The sequence below is a fragment of the Columba livia genome, chromosome 8 (genome assembly GCF_036013475.1).
Source record: "Columba livia isolate bColLiv1 breed racing homer chromosome 8, bColLiv1.pat.W.v2, whole genome shotgun sequence".
Lineage (NCBI taxonomy): Eukaryota > Metazoa > Chordata > Aves > Columbiformes > Columbidae > Columba > Columba livia.
In genome coordinates, this window is record NC_088609.1 from 6,694,582 (window position 1) to 6,713,139 (window position 18,558).

Genomic DNA, 18,558 nt, shown 5'->3' on the forward strand with positions numbered 1-18,558 from the left:
GACACAAGATTTTCTCTGTCCTCCAGCTCCACTGATGAGGTGAAGAGAAGAAACACATGCCAGATTACTGGGCAGGATAACCAAACCCTTTCCAGAGCAGGACCTTGGGGCAGCCCTACTCCTCTGCACTCCCACCACAGAAAGACAGAGTGGAGAGCTGGAAAGGTCCTTAATTTCTGGGAAGGGCAGCTGAAGTCCCATCAGCTCAGCCCAGCGTCCGGGAGCTACCTTACCTGCAAACAGAGCTGTCCCCTCACGAAAAAAGCATCGCTGTGCCTGCAGAAGGGACATGGCAACAACTTCTCCCTCCCAGGCAATCGCCCAGATGGTCCCCAGGCACAAAATACCTGGTGCATCCCAACCAGAGGCACCTCTATTAATCACAGCCCACTGCAGTTAAAGTTATTTAATTCAGAGGTGAGAGAAGCTGCTCAACTGTTTATGTCCAAGGGTTAAACTTGCCCCAGCCGCACACTAAACACATTTTTTACAATCTGGCAGTGATCCTTGCCTATTAAGCATCTCTGGCTTCAGAGAAGAGGTATTGATTTATTTCACTTTTATGGCTGGAGGTATTTATTCCTATTTGCTTTCACGCTTTTCACCCCAGCTGGGGTGGGGGGATGAGGAGGAGGGAAAAAAAATTACAATGCTGGTGGAGCCAAGAGGTGATGACTCACAGTTTTCTGATGGAGGGCACGAAGGCTGGGACAAGGGAGGTGGGGATCAGCTCCTGGGCTACGCCAGGCTTTGTCACAGCTTTTATTCTCATGCTGAAAAGCGGAAAATACGTGGCTGAAAGAAAAAGAAATCCCATCAAATTTCAGAGGGAAGGTTCCTATCGAAGTTGCGTCCCCATAGGGTGCTTTGTGAGTTAAGAGCTTGATTGATTTGTACCAGGTAAGGACCTCAGCAAATCTGTCCTGTGGGAAGAACGTCAACACTTTCCCATATCTTAAAGCCAATCGGGAAAGGAAGATAAAAACATACTGCCGCAAGAGACGAGCGTGGACTACCATCCTTGATTTTAGCCCATTCCCCACACTGCCGCAGACACCCATTTCCCGGCAAGACTCCATCTCAATCTCCTCCTGCTATAACTGATTTTGGAAGGTGGCTGTCTTTGTTCTGCAGTGCCAATACAAACACAGATTTGCATCTTGCACTCCTCCAGATGTTTCTTTGCACACAGGTGACGTGCCATGAGACGCCTGGGGACGCGATGAAAGCAACAGGAGGACAGTTCAGACCCCTCCACGGCAGCAGATGCTCTGGCTCATCACACAACTCCCATATCCCATGTGCCCAGCTTGTTCTGCCTGCTATTGTAGTTAGGAGTTTGCTTCTCAGAAATGCCAAAAAGTCACTCACTATTAAAAAAAAACCCAAACACATTTGTTTTCAGCAGCATCCAATGTCAATGCATCAGGTTTAAGCTCTGCCACAGAAACTTCTCATAAAACAGGACCAGACATAAAGCATCCTGCTTTCCTGTGACTGCCTGGTGTGTGTGTATGTATATATATATATAAATATACACACACAAATATAGATATACATACACACATACACGCACCTATTTTGGTAGCAGGTGAGTCTGGGGAGAAGATGCCTTTCTCTCCTGGATGCAACACAGAAGCCTGCAGTCTGTAGGCACCATCTTAGGATTTCTGGAAACCCAATTCACATCTCAGTTTCTGAAATCCCACAGCACAGGGTTTGGTGACACAAAGTGAGCAAGGGCCTGGCTGCAGCGTTGAATGTTGGGAGAAGAAAGGGAGGTAAGTGCCAGGGGCTGTGGGGGAGAAGAGCGGGGGGCACCTGGGCAAGGAGAGATGGAGGTTTTGCTCTGGCAAAAAGAGTTTGCAGGGGGTGATGGAGGTGGGAGGTGTGTTTCAGAAGCTCTGCAGTGAGAAGGGTTTGGAGCTCGGGACTATGGGCAGAGCAGCAGCAGCCCTGGAGCACCCCAAGTCAGGGCTTTAAAAGATAAATAAATAAAATCAAATCAGCAAGGATTTCTGGGCAGAGTTAGGAGCTACTCATAAAACCCTTTTTTGCACCTCACAACCTGCAAAACCCAGGGTCTCCAATCAGCCCCAAGGTCCCAAAGACTATAACTCCCCCCCGAGATGCCTTGTACACTCTCCAACATTTAGCCTAGCCCAGGAAACGGAGAATTTGAGCTCCCACTCTATCTGCTTGTTTGCCACCCCTCCTGTTTCCAAGAGAAGCCCACATTTCCATTCGTCAAACACAACATGCTAATAAAGAAAGAATGAAGGGAAGAAGCGTGCAGGCAGGCTGGTGGCAGATAGCACGGAAGCCGTCACCGAGCGCAGCCGGTTCACGCTTGATTAGCATCCTCTCTCACCAAGCTCCGAGCACAGCCTCTCAGTCTGGCTACACACAGGCAGGGAGGGAAGGAGGCACATTTTCCATTTGGAGCCCATCTCCTCCCCTTCCAAACCTAAGCTAACCCCCACTGAGGCTTCCTTGCGCTCCAAGGTGCACACTTCTGCTCCAGCGTCTCCCGCACTAGTTAAATATACCTTCAGGCAAACGTCAAGAGTGAGCCCAGTTTGAAACTTATTGTGTTGTCAAGATGACAAGTGCTCTGCCAGGCTGTTAGTCTCTGCTGCCCTTCCTCTGTCTGTTCCCCCCCGCTTCTGCTCATTAGAAGTTCCCTTGATAAACCGAGTCTGGGTTGTTGTTTTTTTTTTTAATCATCTAAATGTTTTCTTAACTTCAAAACATCAACAGCTGCAGGACTGAAAGAAGAATAACACTTTCTCTTTGATACTGATGGAGATTCAGCCCGCTGCAAGGCGGTGAGGTGGGCTGGTGGACAGAGCAGACCCTGGTGTGTTGCTTTCCCTGGCAGTGAGCTTGAGCCCAGCCTGTGGTCTGGCTGCTCCCTGCCCACCCCAGCCCACAGATCCTGCCCGGGGAGCCAGCCAGCACGTCCTGCTGCAGCCTCACTACCCCAGTAGTGAGGGTATCCATTATCCATTCTCACCTCCAAAATCATCTTTCTACCCCTTTCTCCAGTCATGGTGTTGGGTCTTCCTCACTGCGAGAGGCATTTAGGGTTGACTCTGGTCTTGGCTCTCTGCAGGACAGACAGGAGGGAAACATCAGCAATTCGGCACATGGCTTTCTCAGTCCCTATGCCTCCATATCCTTGGATTCCTGCTCCTGGTTGCTGGGTTCTTTAAGTGTACCAGTTAAGGACAGAGTTCACTGGTTTTGAGAAGCACAAACCAAACTTCCTTTGAAAACAAGCTGGTGCACTGAACCTTCCTACAGGCCTTTTCTAGTGCATCCTCCTGCCTGGGTTCCTCAAGGCAACAAAATAATAACCCTTTTGCCCCATTAGATGTGCTGGATAGCATTTTGACTGGCAGCCCAAGCCCCTGGAAGAGCTTGCTTTAAGTCTTAGCCAAACCACTGAAAGAAAACAGCTTGAGAGGGGAGATGAATTAAGCATTCTCCTCTTTCCCTGCAAGCAAAGGCCTGGGGGTGAGTGAGAGAGGCCATCTGAAACAGAAGGGACCCACAGGACTGTCAGATACGCCTCCTGCCACAATTTACCTTTCCCATCAAGCTGTACTCCAGAGTTAAAGCTTTCAGTTCTCACTTCTGCCCCGGCTTCCTCAGGAAAAGAGGTTTATGCAGCCATGCAACCTGCCTGCACGCCTGTCTCCCCAACACGGGCTCCCCAGCAATTCTGGAACCAGCTGACGAAGACAAAGAAATTGCAACAAGGAGGACGAGTGGTCAGAGAAGAGATTCTGCTGCTGCTCAGGGCAACCTTTGCTGAGCAGTGCAGCAGAGATAGATCTCCACTGGCTTCAATGATTCCCATGGTGTCTCCAAGCAGCAGCAGGTCCTGCAGCTGGGCCTGAATGGCCACAGGACTCTCCCTACCTCTCCTGGGATCTCCTTGCGTGGTCAAATCCATCCTCCAGGGCCAGCTCCTGTTCTTCCCACGAGCGCCAACAGCATTTGGCACAACAGGTCCGTAGCCTGAGCAGGGGCTTCTTGGTACCACTGACAAATAAATAACCATGATTAGCTCCTCTAAATGAGCATTCCCATCTTCTGATAAACATCGTAAAAAAGGAGAAATGAGACTTAATTCACTTTTATTGTCACAACTGACACATTGCAAGATCTTAATTGGTCTGAAAAGAGTTTCCAGTAAGGAGATGTTGTTTAACTAACTCATTAGCAGAAGCCTGACAGAGACTGATGCTCCAGTTTTACAAGGAGGTGAAAAATGAAAACCAGATCTCAGCCCATCCCCACCTGCCCATATCCCCAGACGCAGCACGTCCCCCAGATGGCCCCAGGAAGGGGCTCAACTTTGAAGAGTCTCCTCTTTAATCGAGGCACACAGCCATTCAAATATCTGCCCTGTGTTCCCTTCCACCAATCTGTATCCAAAAAGGGAGATGTGGACAGAAGTGCTCAAATTGAAAATACTGAGTCCCTTTCAATTCCCTTTCCTATGCACTACCCACAGGATATTTGAAAGTCCCTGAGCAACAAGGGCTCTTTGCAAGCTGTGTTCCAACCTCTTCTCCAGCACTGTCTCCACACCAGGGTCCTCACAAGGTCTTGGGAAGGAAGGCAAGGAGTGCAGCTCTAACCTTTCTCTCAAAAAGCAGAGGGATGGCTTTGCCTCACGTATGAAAAACATAAATCAAACCCAGGGACCGAGCCAAACAGAACATCACCCTCACAAGGCAAACTTTTCAGAAAATTGCCACTGCTACCCCGTTATCAGCAGCACCCAAACACCTCGGACACGGACAGACAGACAGCTCTGTGCCAGCCGTTCTACCCAGCAGATCTGGAGCAGCGCCTGGCTGGTTTACTCCAGCTCACTCTGTCCCAATGCAGATAAATTTAGTTTTCTGCTCTCACAGCCTGGGGAAGAGTAGGGAGGGGGAGCTGACATCTTTCAAATGAGACCTTAAAAATAAGCTGTCTGCACGTCTGGACATTGAAGAATCCCAGGCAGAGCTTTGTCTGGATAAAAGAGCTCGCTCCAGCACCTTAACCAGGCTGCACCCTATACCAGACTGCTACCCACCCAGAAATAGCTGCAATTGAGTAGCATAACAATCCTTGTTCACGGCACCGACTGTCATGACAAGCATTTCTTGCTGTGCCAGGGACGCTCTGGGGGTGCCACCACGCTATGTGCTGCACACACACACAGTGACAGCCCCTGCTCTTCATTTCTTAAGGTCTTCACAGAGATCTGGAAGACAAGAAGCCAGAGCAGAGCCAGGAATAAAAGTCCATATCACCCACCTTCTATAACTGTGACCCACTCCAGTCACTAGCCCAGCTTTCCTTCCAATGACACACTCGCTTTCCCTGGGGCTGAAAGCGGCTCTGTAAAGGCAAGTAAGCATTTGATAAAGAAAATAACAGGATGAATAAAACCATGTGTTTGTACAAGAAAGCTTTTGCTCTGATCTTTAGTGCTGCAGTATGTTTTGACCTACTATTGCAAGACTCAGCTACATCTTCCCTCCCCTCCAAATGTGACAGAAGGCAAAAAGGAAGCCGCGGCTGACGCCGCAGAGCTCTGTGCTGGGATTCCAGCTGACAAACAGCATCAGCAGAGCTGCCCACACACACACGGATTAAAACCCACACCCTCCGCTCTCCTGTCACCTGCAGGAGGAAAAGCACGCATATATACATATATATACATACATATGGGCCTGATTCTGCACTCAGCCTCTCAGTGAAATACCAGCAGTCCTCCAACGGGTTCGTACGCGAGGAGAAACACACCCACGAGATATATTTCCTAATGAGGGCTGACATTTTACCAGCTACCACAGATCCTCCGGTACCAAGAATAAAACTCTGCTTGGCCAGGGCTGTTTCCTGGCAGGGTGGAGGTGGGTGCAGGCTCCAAACGGTCCCGGTAGCAATGCCGTGCAGAAAATGTAGGGACCACACAGCCGCCCAGCATGTACGAGAAGCTGAGGCTGGGTCTGCAAGTGGCATCTGCTCCCGTGCAGAATCCAAGGGGAGGATCAATGACTCTAAGTGGCCTTCCTGGTACAGCCTCTCCAGGCCGTCTGGCTACTACACAGCCCTCTTGGCTTATCAGCTCTGTGTTGATCCAGAGGGAAGAGGGCCACTTAGCACCACTATCAGAGGCTTGCAGAGCGCTGATGGCCTCAAAAAGCGCTAACAAACTGCTGGGATCTCACCCAGAACGGGATTTCAACTCAGAGGTTTGTTCCATAGGGCTTGAACGCCAGCTCCTCTTCAGCACGAGCAAGCCCTGAACCACACACAAACTAAGGGCGCTTTGCGACGGACTCTGAACCCTCACTGGACATGCCTCATCTGATTTACTGTTGCTGCCAAGAAAGGTGAATTTATTCCCAAATTCAGCAGCCACCAAATCAATGTGAGAGTGCTCACATGGGGATTTGCCACAAGCTTTTGTAAAGCCAAGGCGGGACCTGCAGACTGAACAGCGCTTCTTCCCTCAAGAGGCACCGAGCCCACAGCAAGCAGTGGCCTTGCTCTATCACAGGACTGGTTGCTCATAACTCCTGCCTAAATCCAGTGGTGACCCCGTTTGGAGCTGGTCACCCACCTTTCACAGATGACACAGTGAAAGAAGACAAGGAGCTGACAAGGAAAAGAGGTCAGCGCTCCAAAGTGTTCTTTTAAACTTCAACCCCAGTTTGGCATGCAGGGTGTGTGGCAGCGGGTTTATTTTTCAGCAAACAAGTTTCCTTTCTTCCAATCAACTCAGAGGCAATAAGAGGTGGGTTTCAACAGAGCATAAATCTGCCAGCTGCACATCAAGGCTTCTGAATAGCACGGGTGCAGACAATTGTCCAGTGGAAAAGGAAAAAAAGGTCAGAGCAGTAACTCTTGCAGTGTTTGTTCCACAAACACAGAAGGTTTACACAGCTTTTCTGGGCAATTATTGAGCAGGAAATAAATCTCAACAGAAACTCATCTTCTTCTCCCGCTTTGCAGCTGAATCTCTTTGCCTCCCGCCCCTAGCGATGTCCCCAAAATGCTTTGCAACAAGATGCCAGTTACACAACCCAAGGCTGTGCCCCGAGAGCCAGTGGAGAACTGTATTAAATTTAATAGCATTGCTCCAGGTAATCTACGACCGCTTATAATCAATCGTCCATGCCCGCTGCAGCATGACTAGAGCCATCTTCCCGGGGCTGCAGGTGCGGGACTGGCAGAGAAAGCTCCTGTGTCGGCTGGAGACGAGAGGAGATCGAGCTCTCGCATGGCCTTGGGTGTGTGGAGAGGCTGGGAGGCAGCCAGCTCAGCCCCATAAAGCCCAGGTTCAAGGTCTCCTGGTGGACTGCAGAGCCCAGGCATGAGCACAACAACTCCAATGTGGCTATTATCCATCCCAGTGGGGAAAACAGCAAGGAGAAGCCAGTCTCTCCCCTTTGGCACCAATTCAATGAAGCAAGAAGCACTGTCTTTTATGCAGAGGAAAACAATGCACAGGAGACAGGAAGGATTTATCCTCTGCTGTGGCAGGGCTGGGAGACTATCAGCATCTCCTGCAGCCCCTGACACCTCATATCTCCCTCACGCTCTGAGGCACCAGCATCGTCCCACTGCCTGGGACTGGCTCCAGACTCGCCTGCAGCTCTGGGTGAGGAGCCAGGGCTGGGAGAGCCAGGCCAGGGGAGAGGGAAGGGATGGAGAGCAAGGGGAGAGCTCCAGGATCAGGGGTTTGCTACTCCCACTCTTGCCACACAGGTAGGAAACACTGTGGCACACACCTCAACACCTCCCTTGGGGGAAGCGTTAGAAATCAGCTCAAACCACCACCAAAAGCTGAAAAGGAGGTGGCCCTGGATTGCAGGCCAGCTGTTATCACCACACTGGGCAAGTTCAAGCAATATCTGGGTCTAGCTTCTTATTTCTGGTCTGTAAAACAGATCTCAACCTCCCAAGACTGGTATACTTGGATTCATAAAACTCTAAGGAGCCACAACATGTACAAACTGGCCACCTGATCTCATGCTCAGACTTTTGCTGAACATGGTACTTGCTTTCCACCTTGCTCAGCTCTTCTGGGCACTTTGGCAAGGGGCTATATTTTCTTGCCAGCTTCCAGGAAGACAGCACGAGGGAAGAGTTACAGGATCCCACTCTACAGGTGCCCAGAGGCAGGATTACATCCCCAGCTATCCAAGTCTTCCCCTCCTCTTCTTGACCTCAAGCAGGTTAAGCCCGTCATAAAACACGGTCAGGAGAAAACAAGTGAGCTTGGTCCTCCTGGTAGCTGCCAAGGACTTTGTGTGCCAAGGGCATATGGCAGCTGGCCCCTCAGGTAGCCCATCACCCAGACTGCTTTTGGAGGGCGCTCCAGTGTGAGGAAGAAAGAATTTCCTTGACCCGAGGCTGTCTGTGCAGCCAGGGAGAGACAGCAGCCTCCCGGTAGGCCTCCAAGCCTCCCTTCATCCTTTCTCCCTTGACATTGATGAGCAAAGAAAGCACCTGTTGCATTGGCATCCAGCAGAGATGAGAAACACAGGCACAGCCTCTGAGATGTGGTCTCCATCCAGCGTCATGGCAGAAGCCCTGGGAAAGGCAAAGGGTATTGAGCCCAGCATCCCCATCACACAGGCACCGAGCAGAGTGCAGGGAGGAGTAAACAGCAAGTGATGGCTCCAAGGGTACAGGAGCAATTACAGTCCTCTCTTCAGCAACATTTTCCTTCCCTAACCTCCCAGCTCTTCTCCAGCCGAACAGCAAGGCCCTATTTCCACACACACACTGACTATATCAGAGGGAGCAGGCTCCTCTGTCTGCATTATCAGGCACGGATGAGAAACAAGCTAAGTGTCAATAACACCAAGCCTTTACCAGCAGTTCCCAGTCACAGCATGGGACTCCCATCACCTCCAAAAACCCTGGTACCTCCCTGACCAATGGGCAGCTGTTTGAGCAATCAAGCCCAAGCCAATTTCATCACATGGAAGAGAAGGACAGCCAGAAAACTACTGTCCAGCCTGCTAAAACTGCTGGTCCCCTGAGGTCACAAAATCCAAGCCACTTTCACTGAAGAAGTGATAAGAGACAGCAGGGTGCTAAGCTGTCCACTTCAGCCCAGAGTAAATCTCAGAGTTCTCCAAAGCTCGGTGTGAAAGGGAACAGTACAGCTTGCCTCAAAAGCAGCTGCTGGCCTCCTGAACAGAAACATTGCCATCTAGAGGCTCCTTGCTTTGTTTGTGGAAGGGCTTGGGAAAACTTGGGAGGAATTTCAACCCACCCCGAGCACCTGTGCAGAAGAAGAAAGCAGTTAGCAGAGACAGGGAGACTGAGGTTTAGGAGTGCAGCATGGGCCAGACTCCAAGACATTGCAATCAATGTTGGATAGAGAGCTTTAAGAGATGTTGCAACACTTGAGTCTTTCTTTTCTCCTTGGGAGAAGCTGGTCAGAGCTCAGGCAACTGTTCCTCCTGCTGTGGTGTGTTTGAAGACTTGCCTTGGCCTCAGCAACCCACCCGGAGAGATGTGAGCTGGGGAATCTTCCCTACACCCATGGGCAGACCAACCTGAGGTGACCGAGCTGTCCTGTGGAGCCTTACCGGAAAGTGTGTGAAATGGAGACACGTGTGAAAGTACCTCCTTCAGCCATGGATCTCAAGCCCTTTCTGCACACTAGGAAGTGACAACCACCCAGCAAGGAAAGGGGGGCCCTGGATAGAGCACAGGGGAGAGGATGCACCAGGGAATTCAGCTGAGGTCAAAGTTTACATCCTCATTTTGGGTAAACTGAGGCTGACCCATTGTAGACTGGCTCACACCAGTGAAGAACAGGAGCAGGAGCACTTAGCCTCCAAGCTGAAGAAACCTCTCAGCCCTACAGAGCAGCCTGCAAGCCAGATGTACATCTCCACAGGCTGGCACTTTGGCTTCTGGTCTCACCCTCCAAAATCCCCAGCAACAGCAAGGGCTATGCCACTACGTGTTCACTGTCACATCCAGAAAGTGGCCTGGACACCCTTAACTCTGCCCCATGGCACATACACACTCCACCATGGTCTACCACCACAGCGGTGGGACATATCCTGGTGCTATCTCCACCTTTTCAAGCTCACCTGGAAGTGCCCTTCTCATACATCGTCTGCAACTTCAAGCATGTCCTCAAATCCAGACCAGTGCTTAGTTGGGAAGCTTTTGTCAGCAAAGATTAATTTCTGCGGTTTGCAGCTTTCTACCTGAGCTACCTTGGAGCTTGAGCTGTCTGGGGAGGAAGAGAAAAGATAATAAAATCCCCTGAATGTGTTGATCAGAAAGAAAGTCTGGTCAGGTGTCCCGCAGTCCTCTCACATTATTAAACTGGTGAATCACTGGAACTACTAAAGAAAAGAAAAAAAACACCCACACCGCGCCCTAGAAATCTCATCTGGGGAGGTGAGAGACTAGAAAAACACATTTTAGCACAGGTTTTGAAAAGAAACCACTCTTCAGTCTTAATTAGGGCTGGTCCGGGCCAGGCAGCCATTAAGGCGCTTGCGCAGGGAGCCGCGGTTAGAACCCGCTAATGGATGAGTAAGAAGATGCTCCAGGATTAAAGCTCCCGGCGCCTCCGAGGACCGACGGAGGGGAAGTTTCCTGGCAGCTTTTTCTTCCTCGCCCCGGCGGTCAGCAGGTTGGTGATGAATGTCTGAGTCCCAACGCTCCTCTCCCGCAGCACATAATTCGATTTGCCGCAGACCTGGGGCTGGAGGTCCCCAGCAGCGCTCTGCGCGCCAGGAGAGGTCACCGTCTCTTTGAATAACGTCCTCTCGGAGTGCCAAGAAGTGACATCAAGCTTTGCCCCTTGTCCCCCCCTTGGCATCATCACAAGCATGCTAGTCAGAGCAGGGGTTACAGGAGGTGCATTCCCTGCCATCTCCGGCTGCCCATGCCTGATTTATACCTGCTGTGTCAGACGGACATTTACATACATTGGCATGATTGCACATGCTGCCTCCCAGCAGCGGTGGCTTACAGAGATGGGTGGGAAGACTGGTCTGCATCATGGCACAGCCCAAAACCCCTTCAATCCCCCTCCACAGAGGAAAGCTAATCCCCCTTACCCTGCCAGTAATGCCAGGCTTGCCCAGAGTAGATTACTGTTTGCACATAGTTGTTTGTAACAGGAGACCATCTCCTGGGATGCTGCTCTGCAAGGGGCCAAGTTGGGCAACCTGAATCGCTCAAAAGACTCACTGCTGAGATGCTGAGACAACATGAGAGCCAGCAACACGCCGGCACAGGAGGCACAGCCAGGATGCAGATCACATGGAAAGCACTTGCCTTCTGCCATCCCTCTCCCAAACCTCCCTCCCCGCCCCAGTACAGGCTCACAAGCCTCCCTTCTGCTCCCTGACCCTGCTTTGACAGGCACAGCTGGTCTGCAGATCTGCAGATCAGACAAACAAGCATCCGCACGTGGCTCACAAGAGCCAGGGACGAACAGTCAAACCATGTAAGAGACAGACCCAGGCGCAGGGGGAGTGCAGAAAGTCAGCACCAAGAAATGGGGTGGCCCTGCAGAGCAAGGAGCCCCAACCACCCCAGGTTGTGGCTGAGAAACTCCTTCTCCCAGTATTTGCAGTTTTGAGTTACTAAATGGCCTTACTTCCAATCAACCCTGAACATCACAGGACAGCATCTATGGCCATGTTTTCTCCTTCTTCCCCTCCAAATCCCACCTCCAGTGCTGCTCGCCACCCAGACACAAACACATGTGAGCAGCCACCTACAAACATCACCCAGCACTACGGAGCCGGTTTATATTTATGGTGGCATCTCTGCTGCCCTCTCCAGCTGGCAGGACACCGGGATGACAGGGGGCTTAAGGGCATTGCTGAGAGGATCTCGGTCTGAAATTACAAACGTTGTCCCACCAGTGGGTCACTCACCACAAGATCTTCCATCACCATAGCCAGCTGGGACCCTCAGTAATTTTTGGCTGCAAAGTCAGCATTCAGGCAGGGCTGGTGCTGCTCTCCAAGGCACAAACTGTGTATTTAAAAACCCAGTTGCACTGGGGAGGTGGCAAGGGGGAAAACGTTCATTTGTCCTTGGCAGAACAGTACCGCGGCACCAGCAAACGCTCGGCTTTCAGGGCAGAGGAAAGCACTGGCAGCTACAAATTACTAATCAATGTCGGGTAACAACAACAGCAGCTAATAATGAAGGGCTGATCAGCTTACTACGGCAGTAATTATTCCTGACACCAGCCCTCAGAAGGAGCATCCAGGCTTAGCATGCTGTCTACCATGATGATAACCCAAGATAACTAGAGAAATTTTGTGCTGGAGAAAAGGAGGGGGGAGAGAAAAAAACCCTCAGCAATTAGCAAGACTTGTGGTGCTAATTACACTGTGAATGGTGTGCAGGCTTTGTCAGAGCTAACTTGAGCCTTCCCCACAGACACCAGGGAGGAATGTGAAGTGTCAGCACACCTTTCACAAAGCAGCGGTGACAAACGGTTTTGGCACCTGGTTATTTGTGAGAACAACACAACTCGCTGCTGTGACACCGAACTTGGCACCAGCCCTTTGCCATCACAACTGCCCTGGGAAAAAATCCTCTTGCCTCCACAGAGTAGGAATGGTTGGGCTTCTCTTCATATCTCTAGGTTGTATGGAGCCCACCTAATCTGGGTACAGGAGCAATTCAGGATGAGAGCCTTTTGGTATGAGACACAGCCAGCACAAGACTAGAAATCTTAATTTACCAACGTGTTTGAAGTGTGTATGTTCAAAACATGCTGCATTTACCCACAGCCACTCAGGATCCTGCAGCAATGATGCTCTGCAGGGCTGCAGCAGCCCAGACACAAAGATGCTCGTCAATCCCAGCACAACTTACTGGTCCTTCTGCTGAAGAAAAAGTTTCCATCAGTATCCATTCACCAGCAGAGGAAGAATTATTGAACCTGCAGGGGTAGCAGTGTGAATGCGTGAGCTTCCCCTGCGTGCTTCTTGCTGCTAGAACAGGTGAGAAAAAAATATAACAGCCCCAAAGGCTTGCGATCGCACATGCCTCCTCACCCACTTCTCTCCCAAGCAGGCATAATTAAGCACACCATTTTCTCGCACCCTTCATTCAAGGAGGCTGCCAAATTGCTCTCTCAGCAATGGCATGTATTTTATAGATCTGAGCTTCGCAGGAAGGCAGCTGCTGCAGGGTGCGGGTCACTGCGGTAGTCAGTGCACGGAATAGTAGGTTCTGCAAGTCCAGAGGCGAATGAGGAGGTCGCAGCGTTTCTCTGCACAGATCACTGTAGTTACAGCAGCAGCGAGCGCTGGAGCCTATTCAGACCTCATCCTCCCAGGCTCACAGGCTTTGGCACCTTACAGGGAATGGGGGCTTTACTTGGGCCACGGTGTCTTTGCAGAGAGCCCTGCAACCTCAAACCAGACATTTCACCAGCCTTGCAAGATTCAGCACTTTGAAAGACATCCCAAAACGGAGTCCAACCTCTCACTCTGCCCGCAAGGCTGCCCTGTGCCCACCAAGCCCCCACAGCTCCCTCACAATGCCGTGATACAGCCCCCAATCCTATTATAGGGCAGTGTCAGGGGGACACGGCTACCAGCCCTTGCACAAACAAAATCCTATTACAACGGAGAGCCTGATTCCAGCCTTTATTTACAGAAATTATTATTACAAGGGACCCTGAGGGAAATCACGGTTCTGAGCTTTATACACTGAATTCGTCATTGCTAGGGAAGAAGCCTTGTAATGTTTCGAGACACCAAGATGCAAGTTACCCCTGAGTTGTATGTCATGAAGTGGGGAAAAAAAAAATAAAATAAAATAACACCACACACACAACTACAGACTAAGCTGTCACAGGAGGAGAGAAACGGAACGGCTTGCTTATTTCTTTTGTCCAGCCCAAGGCAATTTCCATCCGCAAGGTGCACTAAATCCTTTGTACCACTCGATTAAATTACAGCTGGCCTAAGCACAGGTTGTTGTTCTGCCGAAAAAAAAATAAAGGCAGTCCAGCCTCAGCATCCTCCACAGAGCGAACAGCCACGGCCCCATTGGGGCATGCGGGCAGCCCGAGGAGGGCAAGGAAGGGAAGGAGGACGGAGATGATGCAGCACTGAAGCGATTCACAGCCGCTACCACATGTGGTATCACAAGCAGTGCCAGCACTGACACCGAATGCCGGGCTGAAGCATCTGCTTTTGGGTGAGAGAATACAGATGAGGAAAGGGAGCAAAGTCCTGTTGCATCCTCCCAGGATGCCACATTTGGACGTGCAGGGAAAGTCAAAGCATCAAGCAGCTCGGGGCACCCTCCTGCCTGCAGCTCATGCAGAGCCCAGCACGGACCAGCGGTCAGAGCCTTCCCCTGTCACAGACCTTGACTGGTTGACAGGAGCAAAGAGGGAAGGACTGTGATGTCCGATAGGGAACAGACAGGAGGTCTTATTGGGGTAGATCAACCTGTCAGCTGCATGCTGTGCAAGCAAGGAGGAGGAAAAGGACAACGAGGAGGCATTTGACCTTATGTGAATCCAGGAGTGGCCCCTAAAGTCTGATAGTGCAAAGCAAGTGAGGCGTCAGAGGAGAGGAGGAGGTTTGCACAGTGAGGTCCCGTGACACTGCAGCAGGGGTACTGTAGGTTATAAATCAGAGATCTGGCACCAGACAGTCCATACGGACTGCACCAGGTGAGTGACATACATCTGCTACAGAGAGACCTTCTCCAGCAGAAAGGTCTCCTTCTACCCTGCAGATGCTTGTAATAAACTACCCATCATCATTTTGCTGGTACTGAGCCAGAAACATTGACCTTAATGCCAGTTACACACGGCAAGCGTGCTCTGACAGTGCCTGATCTGCACACATTTCCCAACCACGTTTCTTCTACCATTCCTATTCCCCTGTGCCCAGAAATTAGGCACTCCACTTGAAAGTATCTCCCCAAGGTGAAGGGCCCAGGGAGGTGTCCAGCATGTCACAACATCAGAGGAAGGCAAATCCTCAAATATAACAGGAAGGTCCCACCAGTTGACACTAACAGGTGACCATGACAGCTCTCCAGACGGAACCAGGAGAAATGGTGTCGCTCAGGGACAGCCCAGAGGGGACATCAGCATAGGGTACAACCCCAAATGCTGAACCAGACCTCCAGAAATTGAGGCTGGAACCAAACTTTTCCTCCTTTGTGTCCTCAGTGAACTATTATCTCCTGCTGCTATCTGTAGCAGGAAGGGAGACCATGGTCTTCCTCACCTCTACGGACCACAGCCACCACAGCAGCCCTGACAATGCAGGGTAACACAGGTGCTGGCCCCTGCAAAGCTGCTCACCAGCATTTCAAGGTGAATCTGATGATGTAGTTCCTTTCCTTAGTGTTAAGAACATGCCTCACTCCAGCTTTTCATCTCAAGCAACACACAGCGCCAAGGGCAGTCTTGCCAAAAGCAAAAAAACCACATGCAGGATGAAAAGCATCACTCCTGGGAAATCTGCATCCAAGGAAGGCTGGAAACCTCCCCTCCAAAACTGACAAAAGCACAAGGTTATTCGAATCCCTCCCCTGCTGAGACGGTCTCTTTCAATTTGTTCAGCGGACGCATTTCACGCCTCACCTGCAGAGTGACTATTTGCTGAAGAAGGAGAAACCATGGAGAAGTTTGAGCACAGCAGAAAGCCAAACCTTCTGGTTTTTACCACTTCTCCCCCACTGAGGCACTTTAGGAGTGAGAATTCAGAGCAACTGACAGTATTGTTAGTGTTTGAGCCACAAGCCAGCAACCCCAAACTGGAAAGAACAACACAGCCCTCTTCATAAACAGGTCCTGCTTTTTCTCTTTTCACAGCACAACTGGAGGCCAAACTCACACCCTGGTAACGGTGCTGGGGATGAGTCAGCTTCGCTGCTGTCAGCTGGAATGATAAAGATGAAATTGCGTCGCTTATCAGCAACAAGCCAGCAAGGAAGTGGCTGCAAGATGCACAAGAGGGGCTGAGGTTTGCATCAGGAAGCTGAGCTTCAAACAGGGATACTCCCAAAAGCCCAAACTTTTTGCTCAATTCCTATGCGAGCTCAGCATTGCTTCGAGGCCTAAAACCAAGTTAAACATCTGCTTGCAGAGACAGCGATAGCCTCTTGCATCCACCTACAGAGAGGAAAACTTTTGGGGGGCTCAGGGACAATTTTAGCACCAAATTGTGGTGAGTGCTTAATGTTTTCAAGCTAGGAGCCCTGCGGGGTCAATGGAGGTGGACTCAAGGATCATGATGCCTGTGATTAATCACACCCAGCTCTCGGACAGCTGCCTGGTTAAAGATCTGGATTACATCAACTGGAAGCTAACCCTGACTTAAAGTCAAGATCATGTTCTACAGCTTTACACTGGAGCTGCTAGGCTCCACCTTACACACCTTCTTTTTGACATCTCCCTCTTTTGACCCACCACCAAGAGGCAGGACCACTGGCAGAGTCTCATTGATCGGTCTAAAGAAAGTGACTTCCAGACAGCAAACCAGTCTGATACAAGAAACAGCCAAGCAACTAAAACCACTGGTTAAAATTACTTGCAGCAGAGCACCAGTCCTTTGGAGAGGTCTCCCTACACCAGCCCACATTAGTACTTACTAAAAATAATACCCAGTAATACTAATATTCGTACCTTTTTACTCACTTCCTATTCTTGCATCTTGAGGATGAAGTCCATTGCAGAGAAAGAGCCACCCCACGTACCAAAAAGGACATTTCAAGAGCACCTCCCCAACTTCAAAAGCAGTCCCTGAGGTAGCCCTTGGCCTGCAAGAGAGGAGTTCACATTTCCATAGCATTTTTAACCCTGAAAAGTCATGATTTACCATTTTCCTCCTGTAATTTGAAACATAACCAGCTGTGTAATGCCAGCTCAGGCTCAGTGATTCATGATAGAGTGAGCATGAGAGAGATGACCTCTTACTTAAATATATATAATTTTGGCTGACAGCTGTAATGGACATCAGAGCCTTGCTCTCCATGGGAGATTCAGCCGGAGATCATCACCGTGGCATCAGCTCTCTGACCAGAATACAAAGGCAGCTGTTCCCATTGAGACTGGTGCTTCAGGGACTGAGAGATGAACAAGGCAGATGCCTTCCCAAATGGCAAAGTAAAACAGATAAAGGAGCTGTAGGTTTATTTGATGATTTAATCAATAAGATAATTATATTAATTCAATAGTTTGATACAAAGCCACTTCCTTTCTGTTTGATTTAACTGCATTTCAGAATTTTCATGGCTTAGTTGATCAAACGCATAAAATAGCAAATCTGTGACAATTAATTAACCAGATATATTTTCCTTAACTATGACTTGCAAGAGGCCCAGAGTCAGAGAGTGCAATGACCCAGTGACCACGTAATGACAGCCCATAGATTTGCATCTACAGTCATCACGCAATCCCGTAACAGTGCCAGAATTCACCTAAAAGGCAGGACAACCATACCAGGGGGGACCTGGTGGAGACCACAGATGTTGGCGCATCCACATCCTTCAAGTGTCTGTATCCACACTTGATACACTTCTGATAATGGAGTAAAGAAGGACTAGTATCAGGTATGGAGTTGTAACAGGGAAGAGTGTTCCTTCAGGAGAATGGAAGAGTTTAGGGGTGCATTTTTTAGCCTTGTTCCCCAAGGAAATGCTGGCCAGAGAAGCCAGTCACCATCATCTCCCTTGCCCAAGGACACAGCTACACAGTGAGCCCCATCCCCAGCATTAACACCCCAGAGAACCACTGTAAGAGGCTAAAAGGCCATGGTAGGAACCACTACCTTGTTAGACTGCAGGGAATCCCCCCCCGAGGCATTGAGCAGGTATCAGTCACTCACCTTCTCGCAGAGGTAACTCCTCACATCGCCGGGCAGCCACGTTTGAGAAAGCAAACTGGAGAGGAGCATCCTCCCAAGCTGGGGAGACTGGTGCTGTTTGCAATGATTTTTGGGGTTTTTGTCTTTCCCCAGGAAGGACAAAACACACACACACCCCTGACTACAACCATAGCCATACAGTAATTTCCAGTGTTACTACAACCTGCTTTCAGGCTAATTCTCTTTTTCTTTTTTTTCCTCCCCGTTTCTCCACTTGAAAGCTGTCCAACCCCTGACACTGCCAGAAGAGATGCAGTAAAGGCGACCGTAGGTCAGCCTCCTTCAAACAATTCCAGGGTCTTCTTGCCAGGTTCATCTCTGGGTAATACCATCCCTCCAGCAAGAAAGAAAAGCCTCTAAATTAAAAAGACCTGGACAGCAACCCACCAGCTCCCACTCCTGCCCTGATCAATGAAGCTTGCTAATTAAAAGCAGTTGACCTGAGCAAAGAATGGCTTGGAAGAGATTAGCCCAAGGGAGACAAGATTTAAGAATTAAATTACTTGACTGTTCTGTTTTATTTTACTTTACAACCCTGTTTTTTCCTCCTCTCACGTGCAGGTAAATGGTGATTTTGAGGACTCAGTATCAATTTGCAAGAGCAGAGGAGCAAAGAACATGGTCTTGC

General features: G+C 50.0%; 1 protein-coding gene across 1 annotated transcript in view; it reads right to left on the bottom strand.

Moving 5' to 3' along the window:
* SEC16B (SEC16 homolog B, endoplasmic reticulum export factor) overlaps positions 1–18,558 on the bottom strand; it is a 115,258-nt gene that overhangs the window by 49,644 nt on the left and 47,056 nt on the right. The window contains exons 29-33 of the mRNA XM_065071711.1: positions 5,323–5,406; positions 3,928–4,050; positions 3,592–3,737; positions 3,017–3,109; positions 681–795 (exon numbers count right to left, since the gene is read on the bottom strand). The gene's annotated coding sequence lies outside the window, so the exon portion shown is untranslated. The remainder of the gene's footprint in view (positions 1–680; positions 796–3,016; positions 3,110–3,591; positions 3,738–3,927; positions 4,051–5,322; positions 5,407–18,558) is intronic.